Source organism: Zonotrichia leucophrys, chromosome 3 (genome assembly GCF_028769735.1).
Source record: "Zonotrichia leucophrys gambelii isolate GWCS_2022_RI chromosome 3, RI_Zleu_2.0, whole genome shotgun sequence".
Classification (NCBI taxonomy): domain Eukaryota; kingdom Metazoa; phylum Chordata; class Aves; order Passeriformes; family Passerellidae; genus Zonotrichia; species Zonotrichia leucophrys.
In genome coordinates this window covers 67,842,860-67,861,302 of record NC_088172.1, presented here as the reverse complement: position 1 = coordinate 67,861,302, position 18,443 = coordinate 67,842,860, and positions in this window count along the sequence as shown.

Below are 18,443 nucleotides of genomic sequence, written 5' to 3'. Positions count from 1 at the left end.
CCCTCCCGCTCAAATATTTTGCATAAATCTATATCCAGCAGGTTTTCCTGGCAGTATTTTACAAATGTAGAAAAAGAGAGGACAGAAAGCCTGCCAAGATCAATATCTGGAATATAGTTTAGGTATAATATGGAGTACATAACAAAATTTTTTGTATATTGCTCAAATATGGAGTCCATCAAAAGACTAATCAATAAATGAAGACACAGGCACAAGACATTTAAATCTTAATGGGCCTATAGGAATTGTCTAAATCTGTGTTCTCAGGTTCTGAGACACTGAGGTACCTGCATAATTTGCTAGGTTTGATGTTTGATGCTACTTGTTTATGTACACATAGGTCAGGCACATGCCAACCCTCTAAAAAAGAAAATGTCTGACATAAACTTTGTCTATGTGTAATCAGCAAATCTTCTCTTTTCCATAAGGGATATAAATTATTCATAATTATATCCTCAACAACTACGTGGGTGATTATCTGTTTCTCTGGAGCTTATCAACAAATTAAAAATCGTATATTAACTACTCTCCATGTCACCAACTGTGCTACTCTGATAATCCAGTTAAGAAATATTTTGATATCACAAAAGGGATTGAGAAGCAAAGAATAAATCTATCTATTTAACTAAGTTTCCTGATTTGTATGATGGTTTGTTACATGATAGGATTTCAGAGAGGAACCTGTTCTTCTGGTTACCAAAGCCAAAACATGAATTGGTGTCTATCCATTTATCTTAAAAATGTGACCTTCCCTAAATTCCTTATTAGTTCCTCACAGAAAACCAACCAAGTTTGGATTAGGATATCATAACCAGTAGCATAAAGGAGACAGCACAGTAAACACAGTTGATCCTAGGCGTGCAAATAACTTTGGGAACAAGAGCATCCATTGGCTATTCTTCCATGGTAAACACAACCCATCACTGAAAACTGATTTAAAGAGCAGCTTTGAGGTGGGACTCAAATTGACCTTATAGATATTGACCTAGATAGCACAGGTGCTGCACTGAACAGGCTGAGAGCTCTGCTCTGCCTCAGCTTTCAACACTGCCAAAGAACTTTTCCACAGTGCACTGTCCTCCTGAAAGACTTTCAAAGCATTAGCTACTTCCCAGACTTTTTAAGCCTTCCATCAGGATCACTAACAGATGATTTCCGCTACGTTATGGAACTTTTGCATTCAGTGACTCCCAAAAAAAACTTGCTGAAAGTAATTTCCTAAAATATAACAAACAAACAAAAAAAAAACCATCAAGCTATAAAAAGTGCTGAAGCAGTTGCAATGAGTCAGCCTGGAAGCACCAGTTTAGGACTTGTACACATTGAGTTGGCAATTATAATATCTTCCTAAGAGTCCAATCAGAACAGCTGGAATCTTATCAAACCTCACAACAAACTGCTGCAGATCAAGAATTATTCAGTGAATAAATTTGAGTGGAAGTACCTCCGAGAAGTCCTGATCCCTTGTGGATAATTCATGAACAGAAAAAGGCCAAATTCATAAAATTATTCATTATAAATTATTCACCCTCCTCTTTGGAGATATGAAGTGTAAAATTAAGTGTTTAGTTTTGATTAAGTGAGGAACTGAACATCGTAAATACAGCATTTGACTCAATAGATCCCAGGAAATTAACTGCTTTTGGAGGAAGGAGAATAAACTTTTCTTTCTATGACTTTTGAAACTTGATTAGCTGTTTGCATAGTGAATGTGTACACAGAGACAGATCCCAAAAGATGCTGAGCTTGTACAACTCCCACCATCTTCAGCTGTACTTACTCGGCACATTTTAAGTTCATCTGAAAAACACCATATGCAAAGTGCTAAATTCTGGTATTTTTTGTTGGAAAAGCTCATCAAGTTAAAGAAAGCACTGATGAATGGTAGCAAAATTGTATCAGAAATTTCACTAGCAATCCCTTACCTTCAAATCTTCCTTTCTCAGGGCATCTTTGTCACTGATTCAGATGGAAGTACCAAGTTCACTGTTCTTCTCACTGATGTGTATTTCTGCATGTGAAGAAACTTTTCCTTTTGAAGAGGTGGGGTTTTTTATTTTCTCAACTCAGAATTATTTACTTTTTCTTCCACCCATTGCTCCATACACTAAGCCAAGTATAAAACATGCAGCTTCAGCTTGCTTAAAAAAAACACACCAAACATCCTGATTAGACGACTCCAGGCATGTTTGCAATTTTTTTTAAAAAACATTTTTGAAATTGCATTTCCCAATAGGCTAGTTTCTGAATGTTTTTCTTTTATGTTTTAAAATGCACTGTAGATTTTCCTCTCCCTTGTTGTTAATTACATAGGATTTGCTTTTTCTCAGTTTGAAGTGGGTGTTTTTTGCTCATGCCCCGAAGTGCCACCATCAGACAGAATCTCCCATTTCTTCCTTCTCTCTCTCCTGCCTGCTGCTGCATTGCTCAGCTTTGCTTCCTCTGTTGCCCATAAACACTGTCTTACAGACACTAATGAAGCACTGAAATGGCACACAATAGTTACTGAAAAGAGTACACATAGATTTTCCTTTTCAATCTTGTCTAGATATGGCAGGAATTGCATTTTAGTACATTTCTCTAGTGAAATGTACATAAAGTTTCCTCATACAAATATTCTTTTCTAGCTGCTGCCCATATAAAATCATGGCAAAGCAAGGAAGTAAAAGTTGATGTGAAAGCACACAACACATCAGCCTGTTCTGAACAAAACTAAGCACAGCAAAATTCAATGAGATGTGAGGTCAAATGATGGCCATGCCTTAGAAGTTGTGGTACATGCAGTTACCTCTTAAAACCAATGCATGAATTCTGGTGGAACTAAACATAGAGAGCAGAGAAAGGGATGCAGAGACATGCAGCTGAATTTGGACAAACCCCATGGCTAGGACAACACCAAGGTACAGAGAAGATTTAGTACTGTTCATATTTAAGCTGAACCGCTCTCTTCATACTTCTGTGAAGTTGAATCACTTACCTTCACACATCAGTTCTCCTAGGGACTCAGGCAGTGGTGGACAATCAAAAGAACAGTCTACAGTAATGATATTTTACTGACAGTCATCAACAGTGAATGCTGGCCCTTTCATGAAAAGCAAAAATCCCTCCATCCTTCCCAGCCCCTGAGAGACTTTTGCACTCCCTGAAGGCACTTTTAAAGTTCTTCAGGTCCCTCAAACTAAAAGGGAACTTTTCCAAGTTTATCAGAGAGTAAGGACTGATGTGTCTTATCACTCTGGGCTCAGGAATATTAAAGTATGGCAAAAAAGAAGCATTTTCTTTCAAAACTGCTTAAAATATTACATCTTCTAAAGGAGAGGTTGTGGACCCTCTTTTTACTTACTTGTCAATCTACAGCTTTTCCTCAGTGTAAACAGTAGTCTTTCTCCAGGCATTTGAGGAGGAAAAAACTGTAACTCATTCATTGCCAAATGTTACACTCCACTGACAGGACACACTTGTAGACTGGCTGATTTCCCAACATCACACACACAATTTTAGCAATAAAAATTAATTCCCGTCTGCTAGCTTTGCAGAACTCCATTTCAAAACCCATCAGCTTAGGAAGCAAATTTAAAGCCTTTCTCCTGTCAAAAGCAAGAAAGCTTTCACCCTTACCCTGTTAGTCTGGCAACTCTCCAGTCTAGATCCACATTTAGGAGCAATATTAATTTCTGTTTCTCTCAGTTGCAGCTGTGCAGGGATAAAAAAAAAGTAATTTTTCTATTCTGGCAGGATAGAACATGTTTTTTAATTTGTCACTAGATCAAGTTAATGACCAAGTATGGAAATTATTCCTTGGAATGACCTAGAGCCCAGCTGAAGGTGGGAAGCGCACTCTCTCCTTATGCTGGGGCTCTTCTCCTCACTGTCAGCAGAGAGCAGCAGTCACACCTTTTGGGTAGGGCAGGGAGAGCCTTACCCAGCCCTGAGCTTTGCAGGCGTCAGCAGTTCAAGCTGTGTTCCCACACTGATTAGGGATAACTAAAATTAGTGAAATGTAAACCCTTCTGCAGATAGAAATTAGATGATATCTGCTGAAGAACGCTGGTAGGAGCATATTACCTTTCAACTATCCTTACCAACACAATCCACATTTTCTTTGTGAAGCGCGTTGCTGCAGACAAATGCAAACTGCACAGAAAGAGACACTGTGCAACAAGACATCCCTTGCAGGATGGCTGCAGGGGAGTGGTAGGACCACTGCTTGTTAGCACAGATGGCACCACACATGGAAATTCAAAGCCAGTCCTGAAACAATGCATGTATACAACACCAACTGCACTTCCAGTCTGTTGCAAGGTAGGTAGGTAGCATGGGTAATTGAACATCTGCTGGAGTTTGGTCCAACAGTTATTTCTAATTGTGTTCTTTCTCTCTATATACCTGAATTGATAGCTGGTGTTTGGTCTAAGCACTGTTTTAAACATTTCTGATGGTTCTGGCACATTCCTTTATGAGGCACCAGATGTGCAGGTACTGAAATAGCTGCTGCTGATTTCTACCTATAGGGAAACTGGAAGATAAGTAATTAAAAAATAAAATAAAATAAAAACTTTATTGCATTGTAATCATTAAAAAGAAAAAGAAACATTGAAAAATGGGTTAACCAGGGGCAAGGGGAGATTTCTATTTTGAAAAGCACTTTTGAATTTCTCCAGGCTTGACAGTCCATCTGGACATTGCTAGATGCCTAGTTACATCAGCACATCATGTTTCATTTCAGTTCCCATATTTTGTTGGTTTTAAAGTGTCTCTTATAGTCTATTTCCACCACAACATACTCCTAAACTTCCATTGTATATTTTGTCAGAAGAACATCAAAAGTAGCATGAGTTGATTAGTGCAGTGTTTAGGCCACCAGGAAAGCAGTGACCGTCTGCTCCTCTCTTCTGCTTGTTATTTTCTTGGCTCCTGTGTCAGCATCTTCCCTTGTAGTTCCACACAATTTTAATTATAGAATTGAGGATAAAAACCATAAGGAAAGTGATACTTAATCTTTATACCTACTGGCAGTAATTTGCTACTCATGTATATCTAGAAAAGGAGGAAAAAATTGTTAACAAATGTATCATTATACAGCACATCTTAAATTGCACAACTATTAGCTGTAAGTATTGGCTATTGTCAGAGCTCTGCTGTGGCCTGTGAAAAGGTCAGGTCTTTTCATTCATGTTCTTTTTTATTTGAGGAATGCCAAATAATAAAATACACAATTTATCAGGCTGCTGAGATTTTGCTTTCTCCCAGACCTTCATAGAGGCACCAGGTTGGAACCCTCTTTCTGTTATTATAGGAACAAAGAGATTTCACTTTCTTTTCTTTCTTGAGGTAAAGAATTTAATTTCTCTTAGTACCATCCAAAATGAATATTCTCTATTTTCCACGTAAACATTATACAAACAGTTATATCATTATGAGCTGCCTGTGTTTCTATCCTTAGGATGTCAATAGAGAGCAGTGCTTTCGCTCGGAGGACATGATAGAAATAGTAGCTCCTTACTGATTTATCAAGCTAGCTAACATTTTCAAAGCACTGAGTATTTCATTTAAAAGAATCATATCCAAATGTAGAAAGAGTTTGACCTTAAGGCTCCCCAACTTCTAATAATGATCCACATTCAGCACTTTAATAAACCATCCATTTTATTTACTTTTCCTAATTAACTACATGAAATTTTAATATTATGCCATATCAGTCGTATAAATGGAGCAGGCTAGATGCATTTATGCAGCCTCAGAATTTTTCAGTAGGAGTCGGATGTTTTTCTGAAGTTTAATTCTGTGTTGTTACACAAAGCATACCATCTTTTAAATAGCCAGAGAATTTCATACTGCCTTAGGAGGAACTATAAAGCACATGAGACAGAATTCAGCAAGGGACTATCAGCCCATCATTTTTAATTCTTCTGCCACTTAAAAGGAAATATCACGGCAAGATAAAAACACAGGGAAATAACTACTACCTTTGCAGTTAAACACATGGTAACAGAGAAGTATACAATTTATTTAGGCATTTGCAAACTGCAGTGGTGATGCCCTTATTTACTTATCCCAAACTCAACAAAAGCAAACTCCAGCAGCTGCTGTGGGAAGGAAGCAAGGCACAAACATGCCTTACTTGTCTGGGGTAAGTCTCTGTATCTATTAAGATGTTTCAGTCTTTAGCTCTCACACCAAAAGCTTGCTACAGAAGCTTTATTTTTCCCCCCAAAGTAACCTGGCAGGTTGCAAAACCTCGCCTAGCACACTTGCACTTTTCCATGTAAATGCAGGGGGAAACTGCAAACTTGAAGAAATGAGTTTGGCAATGAAGCTCTGTGCAGAATCTTAGTTCTTCAAAGGGATTAGGTATGTGGTAAAAGATAACTAGAGACTTGCTGGAGAGCTTCAGGGACTGTTTTATTCTGCTCACCTTTTCCTTGCTCCCTAAAGGCTGCAGACCCTTAGGGCTGGAAACATCTGTTAGTAATTCCTTCCTCACCTGGCACTGCCAACTCTCCAGCTTTTTCCAGCCCATTCAAACCCAGTATTCTCCACGACAAATATTCCAAAGATTTACACGATGGTCCTGAGGAAGGATGAATTTAGAGACTGTCATGCCCCAAACAACCTACTTCATTATGGACAGAAAACAGTAACACGGTATCTTCCAAGCTGCAACTCACATTCCTTTCCAAATTTCCTAGGGCAGGAGCACCAAGCAAAGGACAGAGGGCAGCACCTCAACACCACCATTTGCAATAGCTCCAGTCACTTTTACTGAGGAGCAGTCATGAAGAATTTTACTCCCCTTTCTCCTATGCTGCTCCTCTATGCCACACTGGAAGACACAAGATGGATGGTCAAAGGAGAAGCAATTTGGTGTGCCTGTGGAAAGCAAATCAATAAATAAAATTAATAAATAAATCATAAAATCACCATGAAAGCAGCCCTTCTGTTTATTTCATGATTGCCTCCAACTGACAAATATTCTATTATTATCGCCTGAGGACTCTTGACTAGTAAAGCCCTAAAACAGCACCTTTTACCTCCTACACCCTTAATTTCTGTGATCCTGTGGAAGGGGTAAGAACATGACGAATAAGACCATTCCTGCTTCAAAGAGTTTATCGTTATAAAGACACGAGAATGTGGTTCAAGGTTTGCATTAATATTAAGAATTTGCATTTTTTCACAAAGGTGTGGTTAGAGATCTGTTTTTCTCTGGAGCATTCCATATATTGCCAGGAGTGGAAAGGAAAACCAAGTAGATTGCACTTTGGATCCAGTATGACAATTCCAGGATTACAAATCTGTTCAGAAAAGAATAGATATGAATACCTCTTCACATACAGAAGAGCATTTAACATGTTGAATGATTTCACTATCTTGAGTCACTCTTTAAATATTAAATACATGGAATGAAGTTAGCTTTTCCTGCATGAATATATAGATAAAATACACATATTCACATCTATAACTCATGTAAATTAGAGATAAAAATCTGTGTTCATGGCACAAAAGTGTGATTGTTTTGTTGTCAAATGCAAACCAAACATTGTTTCTGAATTAAACTTCAAAAGCCTTGAACACAGATTAAATTATTATAGCTGGGGTTTGATGACAGCAGCATCAAACATGTCTCCCTTGAAAGATCAAACAATACTCTATTCTTCTGCTTCAGTAGCCAAAGTTTCATTCAATGGCATTTTCGATCTCAAAGAATGTGAAGAAATTGATATCCTGCACTTTTAAGATGACCGTGAATCTTTTTTTCTCTTTTTTTAACAGTTCTTACAAGTGTTTACATTTTTGCCTCGAGTAATTGTCAGTTTTAATTCTTTCAGCCCATTTAATTTCTTTCTTCTTTATCACTCCCTTCAAAATTAGGCATCTGGAATCAAATAAATTCACATGCTGATGGCAACCACCTAATACTGACCATCATTTGCAGTTCTGATCAACAGCTTTTCCATTTCCTGCAGTTAGAACAAGAAACAGACACCCAGCAAAGTCCATGCCAAAAACTGGAAGATGAATGAGTTAGGTTTTTTCCTGGTTTGTGTCAATTGCATGTGATTTAGGACAGCTTAAACACCCCCCAGTACACAACAAGGCTGGTACATTCAGCCACTTCATTCTTCAGCTGAGCAGCTGTTGAGCTGGTGTCCACACATGTACCCAGGAAGACACCACATTTTCATTTTCCTCTAAGTTTCTGGGTATTTTTTGCATGTTCCCTTGTTTACATATTTCCTGAAAATTTTTTGGTTTTCAAGTTTTTAATCAAAATTTAAGCTTTATTTTGTAAATAAACCTGAAAATGGAAAATATTTTGCACACAAATTTTCACATAGATGTTTCATAATGACAAAGAATTAAAAAAAAAAAAAAAAGGAAAACTATCAAAAGTTGCCTTTGGACTGCTTGAGTAAGAAGGAAAATAATCACACATGCTCTAAGATAGTGGGATATTTATTGCTACTACTTCAGCAGAGGAAGTCAAGGGTAGAGGGAGACAAGGGAGAATAGAAGGGGTAAAGAACAGGCAATCTTCCAGCTACAAGAACAGCTCTGCATACATCAGAAACCCAGGCATTACACTGAACACACATCTACTCCTTGGAGAAACAATGGCAGCTGTTTATTTACATTTTCTAAAAGAGCGCTGGAAGGCTCCCAAATATTACATCTATCAGACAGGTAAGTAAAAAATCAACAGAACTTGCACGTGTGGAGTATGGAGTCAAAGCTCATGAGATTAAGATAGAAAAGGACTGATTTTATTCATATTTAAGCCATTTTCCCCATTGCTGGAAAAGTATATGCTACACTTCCAGAAACCAGTGACAGAGAGCAAGTATTGCCTCTTGTCCACCCACGAAATAGAAAAGACAATTAAAGAAAATGTTAATATAACATTATCATAATCACAGACACTTTATTGTCTCAAATAAACATTCCTCTTCCCTAACTACTCATGGAATAGCTTTATGACATACATACCTAATTTCTGGTGGGAATTTTCATGGACAAAATTTGAATTACTCCTTGAATTTTCTTCTTTGATTTGGGTGTCTTCATTTTGCTGGGGTCAGACTAAAGTTGGTACTTTGGGCTGATTGTCAGAAATTGCAGGTTCTTTAATCACTGCAGATTAAGAATAAAAAGGATGAGTAAAAAGTGCCAGAAATCTGGTAAGATAGCATATGGACAATAAAATGTATCAATTGTGATTCACTTATTTTCTCAACTGGAGTTCCATGGAGTTCTAGTACAATTATGCTGGGAAGAGGTTCACAGGAAAACTTGATTTTGAATTAAAATGTCTAGAGAAGCACATGCATTAGGTCTTGTATTTTATTTTTCTTTAGCTGTCTGAAAAATCCATATTGCAGCATTTATTATGTAGCTAGATATATTTTAAAGCAGCTCTGTAGAAAATAGCTGTTTATCCTCCTGTGTCTCTGAACACAGTAAGGCACTCCTTAAAAATGGGATACACAATAGGCTAGGGACTCCCATTCCTCTCTTGTAAAAGTGTGTGTCTCCCATGTCATCAGGAGTAGTGAAAGGCTCTTTATAAATTATTCTGGAGCCAGAGGTCATTAGAAATTGTGTATACATAACACAATTATGTATAATTCTGCTGTTATATATAATAATTCTGCTGTTAGATTTAATTTTTTTGGGGGGGTGTAATTGCTCTTCCCACTTTTTAAAGTAGAACCCTGACACCTGAGTGACAGAGAGCTGTTATCTTTGGGTGTCCCCACTGAGGTGTCAGAGGGATGCACAGATGTTCATGCAGGCTGTACACACACACCACAGCAAGCAAAAAACTTACAACTCTTTAGAAACCCTACATTATTCTTCTCTCTTTTCATGTCAGTAAATGCAATGAAAACACTCAATACAGCATAACTCCTTAATACCAGAATCCAATGTGTTAAGCACTGTTAGAACATCTATCCCATTATACAAGAAAGCTAATCTAAATATGGAGTCTAAAACAAAAATCCACGACCTTTTTATTTTTTATTTGGTAGGTTTCTTGCTGATTTCATTTTTCTGCTCTGCTTTCACTACATTTTGTAGAAGCCAAAAGAAGGCAAGAAACCATCACAAAAAGCAAGACCCAAAAGAGCAATTACATAGTACCATCTAGAGCCTGTGGATGTTATAACAACTCTAAAAAGGAAGGCTTTTCTTGTCTCTCACTAAGGTCAGTGTGAACAATGTAAGAAGAAATCTTGTATTTTTTTTCCAGGGCCACAGAGGGGAAAAATCCAGCATGATGGAAACCAAATTAGAACAGAGTACTTTGCATCCTTTATGCAAGCATGCTGGTTTTAATACTCTCTCTCTATGGATGCAGTTTTCAGGGTGTTTTATTATCCTAAGGCTAATTCTTCAGAGGAAAAAGTGGATCAGTGGACAGAATGGTACTTCTGACTTAATCATTTTGGCATGTTGGGTTCTTTGGTCTGTCAGTGTCTCCTGAAAGCAATTTTTCACCAGTCACTGCAGGCAGGGTCACAGCATGTAACTCACAGCTCAACGACACTTTCAACATGACTAACTGTTGACAATATTTGAACTTTTGAGCCCTGCCATACTTGAGCAGAGTCACAAGAAGAGCAGGCAAAAATACATCAGTCATCAAAGACACTAGGTCCCTCCCCCTCTTCACAAGCTAAAGCATTCAGCCTGCCTTTTCAAATCCTCTCTCAAAAACACACCATGAATCCCATTTAATTAGAAATACTCTCACGCATTCATTATACATGCTGGCTTCAACTCAGAAAGCACACTCCTCTGGCTAATTTCTATATGCAGCACCTCTGTTCAAGTAAGAGACTCCATAAACAGAACCTGTGTTACATCTGTGCTTTCTTATGCTATGGAAGGAGCACTCTGGCAATTCTTAAATAATAGTATCAGGCCATTTAGACTTCCAGGGATGGGTGAAAGAGAACAGACAAACAAATCCATGGTCTCACATCTCTTTCCTCTCATTTCCTCTTTTCCCTCACCCCTTTCTATCCAGCAAATCAGTCTTTCTTCCTGTCTCTATTCCATTTTATGAATATCTTTTTCCTACATAGGTTTTTCCTATAGCTATCAGTGGTCTACAGCACAGCAGAATTAATCCAGCTGATATGTGATAGAAAGGGGAAATGTTGGCAATATATGATTACAAATTAAATGATGCAATTTCAGGGTCAGAACTACAGAAGGCACTCAAGAGGCTGACAAGTAAAGATTAATGGCAAGTGAATGAGGGCAGTTACAGTAAGGTACATTTGCCTTCTCTGAGATCTGTAGACTCTGCTACCATCTGCTGGCTTATGAAAAAGATCCAGGGAATCTATTTTAGTAGCTCTATATACATAATCTTTCAGCTGTCTCTCATTATGAGAACAGTCCTCATTTCAGGTCACAGCCTACCTTCGCCTCCACAGAGCTGTCAATTAGGCTCACTTGTGTTTCCTGATGCATTTCCGACAGCAGGCATGAGGAAAAATGGCAAACAGGCAGTGAAAATTTTACACTAAACCTAAATAATCTATCCCAGAGCAAGGCACATTTTCAGTATTTTGGAGGGAAAAAAAAAAGCAAAAAAATTATCCATTCCATTATTTCCAGCTTATTCTTGAGGGCAGAGGGTGAGGATAAATTGCAAGATATTAAATTCTGGTTTTGAATGAACTCTCCATTATGCTTTCCTACATGAGTGATGCATAATTTGTCATAACTCCACTGAAATCAATGGAGCAATGCAGCCTTCCACCTTTTGAGAATGCAATCCAGGGAGGATACATGCCAGACCTAAATGCAACTAAATGCAAAATTACAGCCAACGTAAATTAAATAGAGGAAGACAGAAAACATGATCATATTTTCAAATACGGTGCTATTATTCTACACATTCTTCTCTTGGACACATGAGATAATACCCAAACACAGAACTCAGAAAATAAAGTGGTCTTAAAATCACCACCTCTTCTTCATCCATTTAACTTGTCAGGACAATCACAAAAGGGTTGGCAGTGGTGGCAACTTTTACAGAAGGGTGGCCCTAAAAACTGGTTCCACAAAAATAATCGATTTCTGTAGAGTTTAAGCCCAAAAAAGATCATGGTGTCCACTTTCATACTTATTGCAGTCCAGAAAATTTTACTCTGGATGACTCTTCTTTGAAGTTATCAGTTCTAGGAGAGTTGGGGTTTCAGAGCAGAAAAAACATCATCTATATTCCTCACTTTGGAAGATTTATGCCACTCAGCCTAATTTCTCGTGCACAGGAAGTGCACGGTCCACCTTGGTACTAGAATAAAGTTTTAGGACTCCATGAAAAGTTCAAGAAATAGTGACAAGCCAAAGAGACCAGAACCTTCCAAAAGCTGCTTGGCTTCATGCTGTATGAAGTTCATGCCATCTCAGCCCTTTGGATAGCACAATTTCCCATTCCGGGACTAGCCAAGACTCCCTAAGTGAATCTGGAGGTTGCTGTGCCTTACTGATATTGATGCCCACCCCCATTTCATGGCAGTGTCTAAAGACAAGGGGTTCCTAAGCCTGGAGACACTTGAGCAAGGAGGTCTTGTACCTGCTTTGAGAAAATCCATGGTTAACGTAGCCCTGTAGCCAGCCTCCTGCATTTTCCCTCACAAAACTGAACGTGCTGCCAGCACCATAAAGAGCAAGTAGCTTCCTCTAGGACCTCCACATTAATGTAAACAAGGGAAAGGGATGTCTGAAGCTGGTTTTGGAAGGGTAAGAATCACAGGTAGCCTGTGCTCTCTACTTGCCATCTAGCAAAAAGAAACTGAGGTGGTTACTGGAATCAGTGATGTAACACTGGTTGTGTCTGTAACAGTGGTTGCACCTTGAAAAATCCTTTTAAAATGAAATGACACAACTCCAGTAGTACATATTCTCTAGAGAAACTGAATTAAGGTGGATGACATCTGCTGCTTGGTTCAGAGGTGAGATGAGGAAGCAGCTAACTCACAGATAAATCAAAGTAAAGCCTTAGTATAGCCCTAAGGGCCTTGGCACATTCTTTCCAAAGATGGACTTTTCTTGTCATATTTCAGCCAGACCTTTTATAGTATGACTGAATTTTTAATAATGCTGTACTCCTATAAACAACTCTGTGATGAGCAAGAAAAGAAAATTAAGACACATCTGCTAATAAATTTAAATGTTTAATACTCCTTAATAATATGTCATCTTAATATTAGCTCTTGGGAGTGAAAGCGAGCAAGTCTCCCATGAGGATAAGTCAACATGAGTTATAGACCATGGACTGCTTGATATTAACAGATGAGGAATGATATAATTAACAAATGAGGAATGATATGGGAAAAGATCCTGTTTGATAAAAAAAAATAAAAATCATCAAACACAGCATTACAGAATAAACCACCAGTACAAAGGACTTGTTGAGCTGCTTCATATGCCCAAGACACCAAGGGACAAATTAATGAATCAGGATCTGATCACATGGTTAGATATTATTAGATAAATTCATTCCTTTACAGGATTTTCTATTTATATCAAATGAAAAATATTTACAATGCTTGGTTATGTTTGTTAGAATGCAGCAAAAGCACAAATAAGCTTTGCAAATAGATCCCCTTTTTACTAAATACCTGGGAAGAGGATTTGGCTGTTATGTTTGAGACCACTGAAGGTGGTAAACTGAAGCACTGGAAAAGAGCATTTTTCTTCAGTTTCCAAAGAACTACAAACTGCTGAAAGGGAGGGTAAGGAACAGACACAAATACCCATTAGCACAGGCTTTGGACAGAGAGGGAAGGACTCCTACAAACCATCGGCTTCACAGCCCAAGCGGCGCAACGATGGTCTCAGCTTCTTGCAGGTCCCAGCTCCAAGGTCCATCGCCTTCCTGTTGAGTCAGTATTGTTCTGTGGGGGTCTGATCTGTACATACTCTAGGTCTAGAAGACTTAAATCTATTTACAACACTGCATTTGAAGAGCAGATGGTTTTCTGTAAGCATGGGGAGCTTCTATGTACAATATGTGTTTGGAGAAGTAGACATCATGTAACAGGACATGCTGCACTTACTTGTCTTACTCTTAAAAGTTTGTTTACTTTAACAACTCCTAAAACACTCCCTATAAAAGAGGGATCTTTCTTAGCATTTATCAATCTTACTTGGAAATAAGACAGCAGAGGAAAATAAAATACAGCCCCAAAGATGTTTTACCCAGTGACATCAGAGCAAAAATATTCCTTCGTGATTCACACGCTGCTAAGTGTTACACAGAGATTAATTCTCCCACTTGTTGATGTCAGAGTCCCTGCAAGATAACCATGAATTTCATCTGAGAACCATTAAAATGGACTAAAACTATACAAATTTATAACAAGGATAACTATAAATTTCCTTTAATTTCAAACTAAAGAGAATTTAGGAGGCAGATCATTCAGCTGTTACCCACTGATATACTGTCATTAAAAAAGAAGTATACTCAGAGCACAGAAAGCATCCATTTTTTTCATTACTCTGTTATTTAGCCAACCTGTCATTTTACTTGGATTTTGACTTCACAGCTGATCTTTTTCCCTGGTAGGAACTCTTTGGGTGGCACTCCTTGCCACATCCCAAAATAATCTCTTGGATAGGTTATTTTCCAGAAACAGAGACTCTGCTCTGTTCTCCATAAAAATCAGACAATGAAATCATTTTGTGTGGAAATCTGATACATCCCAGGCACACTTTCTTTTGACTGTATTTGTGATGTTTCATTTACATAATGAATTAAAGTGCTTCCCAATTCTGAATAAGGAGTTAGATTTTGACATTTAACCTTTTTTTTAATTGATAGGGAAACATTTTTGTTTTTCCAACTCCAATGATAATCTCAATTAGTACCTTTTTCTGAAGCCATTCTTCTAGGCATAAAACCATTTATCAAGACTAAATATTAAAACCTACATGTTCATTATTTTGGAAAAAGAAGGTTCAAAAGAGTGGCTCTTTACTTGAAAATTTGGGCTACAATTTTGCCTCCACAGTAAAACCAGTAGATGAATCTGGGCTCAACTACATCAGCAGAAATCATTCCCTAAACTTAATAAGGGCCAGGATTTCACTCTAAGACTTTAAAGCAAGTGAAAAGAAAGAGCAAATCTTACTTCTATAACAAGAAAAGAGAGCAAAGAAAGATGAAAATGGATTTGCCTTTTTTTTAAAGAGTTAAAAGGTCATTCATCTTTACTAAAGCTGATGAAACAAATGTCATTAGATGTAGGAGATATAAAAGGTCAAAAAAATATCCTGAACATGGAGCTAAAATGTTACAGAAAGACTGAAGGAAGAGGAGAGGCACATTTCTTCCTTTGAGGATAAAATTATTAAAGAATAAAAATAATTTTGGAAAAAAGCATCTCAAGGGAAAATAAAGGTCCACATGGCAAAAATTTGAAGTAGCAAGCCTGATTAGAGGAGAGAATACCCCTTTATTGAAGATCTAAGCAGAAAGTGGTAACAAGAAGCTATATAGTATCTAGCACTTTTGAAACTTGAAAATTCATGGGAATCATGCCCCACAGAAAAAAAATACATTCCATGGCAGAATGATATCTGCTGAATTCAGTCTGAATAATTATATCAGATCAAGAAATGGAAACAAAAGTCAAAAAGAAGTCAGCCTGAAAAGAAAAAAAATCCAACAACAAGAACATAAATGTTAATTTATCAATGGATCAGTTTAGCAAAGAAGGCATTTAAACTACGCTGATCTTTTGACTCTGGCATAGGTATCTTTTCTACTTTCATCTTTGAAAAGAAGGTATTCACATTCAGAGAATTTTCTTCTTCATAAATTAGAAATTTTTGGAAGTGTAAATGAAACACCTGCTCAGAGCAAAGGGCTGCACCAAAACAAGAGAATTACTGACACCGCCACCAACTTTCAACAAGATCAGAGTTATTATCCAAGAAGACTTATTCAAGTCTTTATTATTAAAGTAAAACATTTCTGCCTAAGTGCTGCAGGTTTGGGTGCCAAAATTCTTTGATAAATCCAATTCATTTATTCTTCTGTATTTTCTAAATTTCCATCACTAGAAATTGTCTATACTTTGGACAATTTATGATAAAATAAATGCATTGCATTATTTTTCATATAATTTAGGTAACTCATTGCTTCCCTTCTTGATGTTGACAAGTGTTCTGAATAATAAGTGATTTTCCTAGTTCCAAATACACTATTTTTAGAAAAAAATTTGTTTTGTTGAATTTATAGCATATTTTGTAAATCTGTTAATTTGTATGAGATCAGCTATGATGTGATCCAAATGCAGAATGCACTTCGCCTCATTTAATGCCATTTTAAAAGCCTGACCCTTCTCTTTTGACTTGTAAAATACCTCCAACAGGATAAACATAAATACATTGAGAAATGTAATATTTCTACATTCAGTAATAGAGTACCTGTGCCTGTTTCCAGTTGCTAAGTGTTCCACACCATTGTGTAGTAACTGTGTTATTTTAAGGCAAGTCTATGAAGGAGCAAAATGCAGCTGTTTACTGCTCTTAAATCTACAGGTGTTAAAGAATTATGTATTTAGGAGCTTGGCTTCATCAGCTGTACTGTACAAATGGGACAATTAAACACAGAAGTAGGAAGGAAATTACCCAGCATCTATTGTCCCAGCATCTATGATGAGGACAGACATGGTTTCTATAAGCCATTCTTAACTGTACTAATCTCCCTTCTCTCCCCTTGTAGGTAAAGGGCTAGGCAGAGATCCATGTGTCGTGCTGTGCCAAAAGTGAACAGTGTTACAGCCAGATAGCAGGAGAGGTGAGAAGGGAGCCTCACATAAAACACACCTAGGCAGAGTAACTGTGGAGTAAGCTGAGATTGGCATTTACAGCCTGTCCATGGTTCTTCAGCAAACACACAGCCACTGGAATACACAAAGCAGTTCAGCCAGCCCTCAGCCTTCTTCCACTGATGGTAAGGCTACTGAGAATTATTTCTTTTTCACTGCAAGATGTGTGCCTGCAAAGCTGCTGCTGGGAAATTAGTAGGCTCCAAACACACACATTTGGTTATTCAGCAGTAAGTAGCTGTTTGTCCATATCCCCCTGTGAGCCAGAGATATAGGACAGAAGAGGGGAGCACATGCAGAAAGTTCTTTTTTGCCAGACCCCAAGTTACAGGAGCAGTTTGTGTTTTTTGTTGTACAATGGTGATCTACATTAGGTGCTGCATGTTATAGACACTTTAATATGCTTTACTGCAACATTTCCTTGTCTCTTAGCTGTGCTATTGCCTTTCCTCCAGCCAGCAGGACTGAACTTGTCACAGCTGGAAAACTTACCTCCCATGCACACCCATCCTAAAGGAGCAGTGCACACAGTTCATGTATATTTCTGAGTTCAGTGGTACTTCCTTAGCTGGTACTTTCCCAAGACCCTCTCTCAGGGAAAACCTCTGTAAAAGTATCAGTTACTGAGAAAACTCTGTTTAAAACAGAACAAAACAAAACAACAAAATCCACAAACAAATTCCCACAACCCATATTTTTTGCAGCTTTATCTGGAGCAGAAGTCTGAAATTCAATGGTAGCGCAAAGAAGGGATCTTTTAGATCACAAGCAAATCTATAAAGGTCAAAATTCCCTTTCAGATGGCATTTTTGTCCAAACTAATATTTTATCCTCTTTTGCAATTAAAACATAAGCAGTGATCTTTACTGGAAAACAGGCGTCACCTCCAGCATGTTGCCTTCCTAGCCATCCACAGAGTTAATACTCTCATCTTGCCTGTCTCTGGCCTTATCTAACCATTGCTTCCCTGCCTACTTCCAAACACAATGATCATTTTCTTAAATCACAGTTTTAGCTATGCCATGATTCACTTCCAGTCTGGGGTATGAGTTCTCTACAGGATTATCCTGGTTTCAGCTGGGACAGAGTTCATTCTCTTCTTAGTTACTGCTACAGTTCTGTGGTTTTAGAGTTTGTATGAGAATAATATTAATAACACGCTGATGTTTTAGTTGCTGCTACTTAGTTATTACCCTAAATCAAGGACTTTTCTGTACCTTATGCTCTGCCAGTGAGGAGCTGCACAAAAAGCTGGGAGGGAGCATGGCCAATACAACTCACACAAACTGGCTAAAGGGGTACTCCATACCACATAACATCATGCTTAGTATATGAACTGGGGGAGTAACCTGAAGCGGGGCCAATTGCAGACTGGGGACAGGCTGGCCATTATTCAGATCCTGGTGAGTAACTGATTGGATTGTGAATCATTTGTTTCTCTTGAATCCTCTTACTTTCTCTCTTTCCTTATCATTACAGTTATTATTAGTAATAGCAGCAGCAACAGCATTATTACTATTATTATTATTATTATTATTTTGTATCAATTATTGAATTGTTCTTATCTCTCTCCACAAGGTTTAC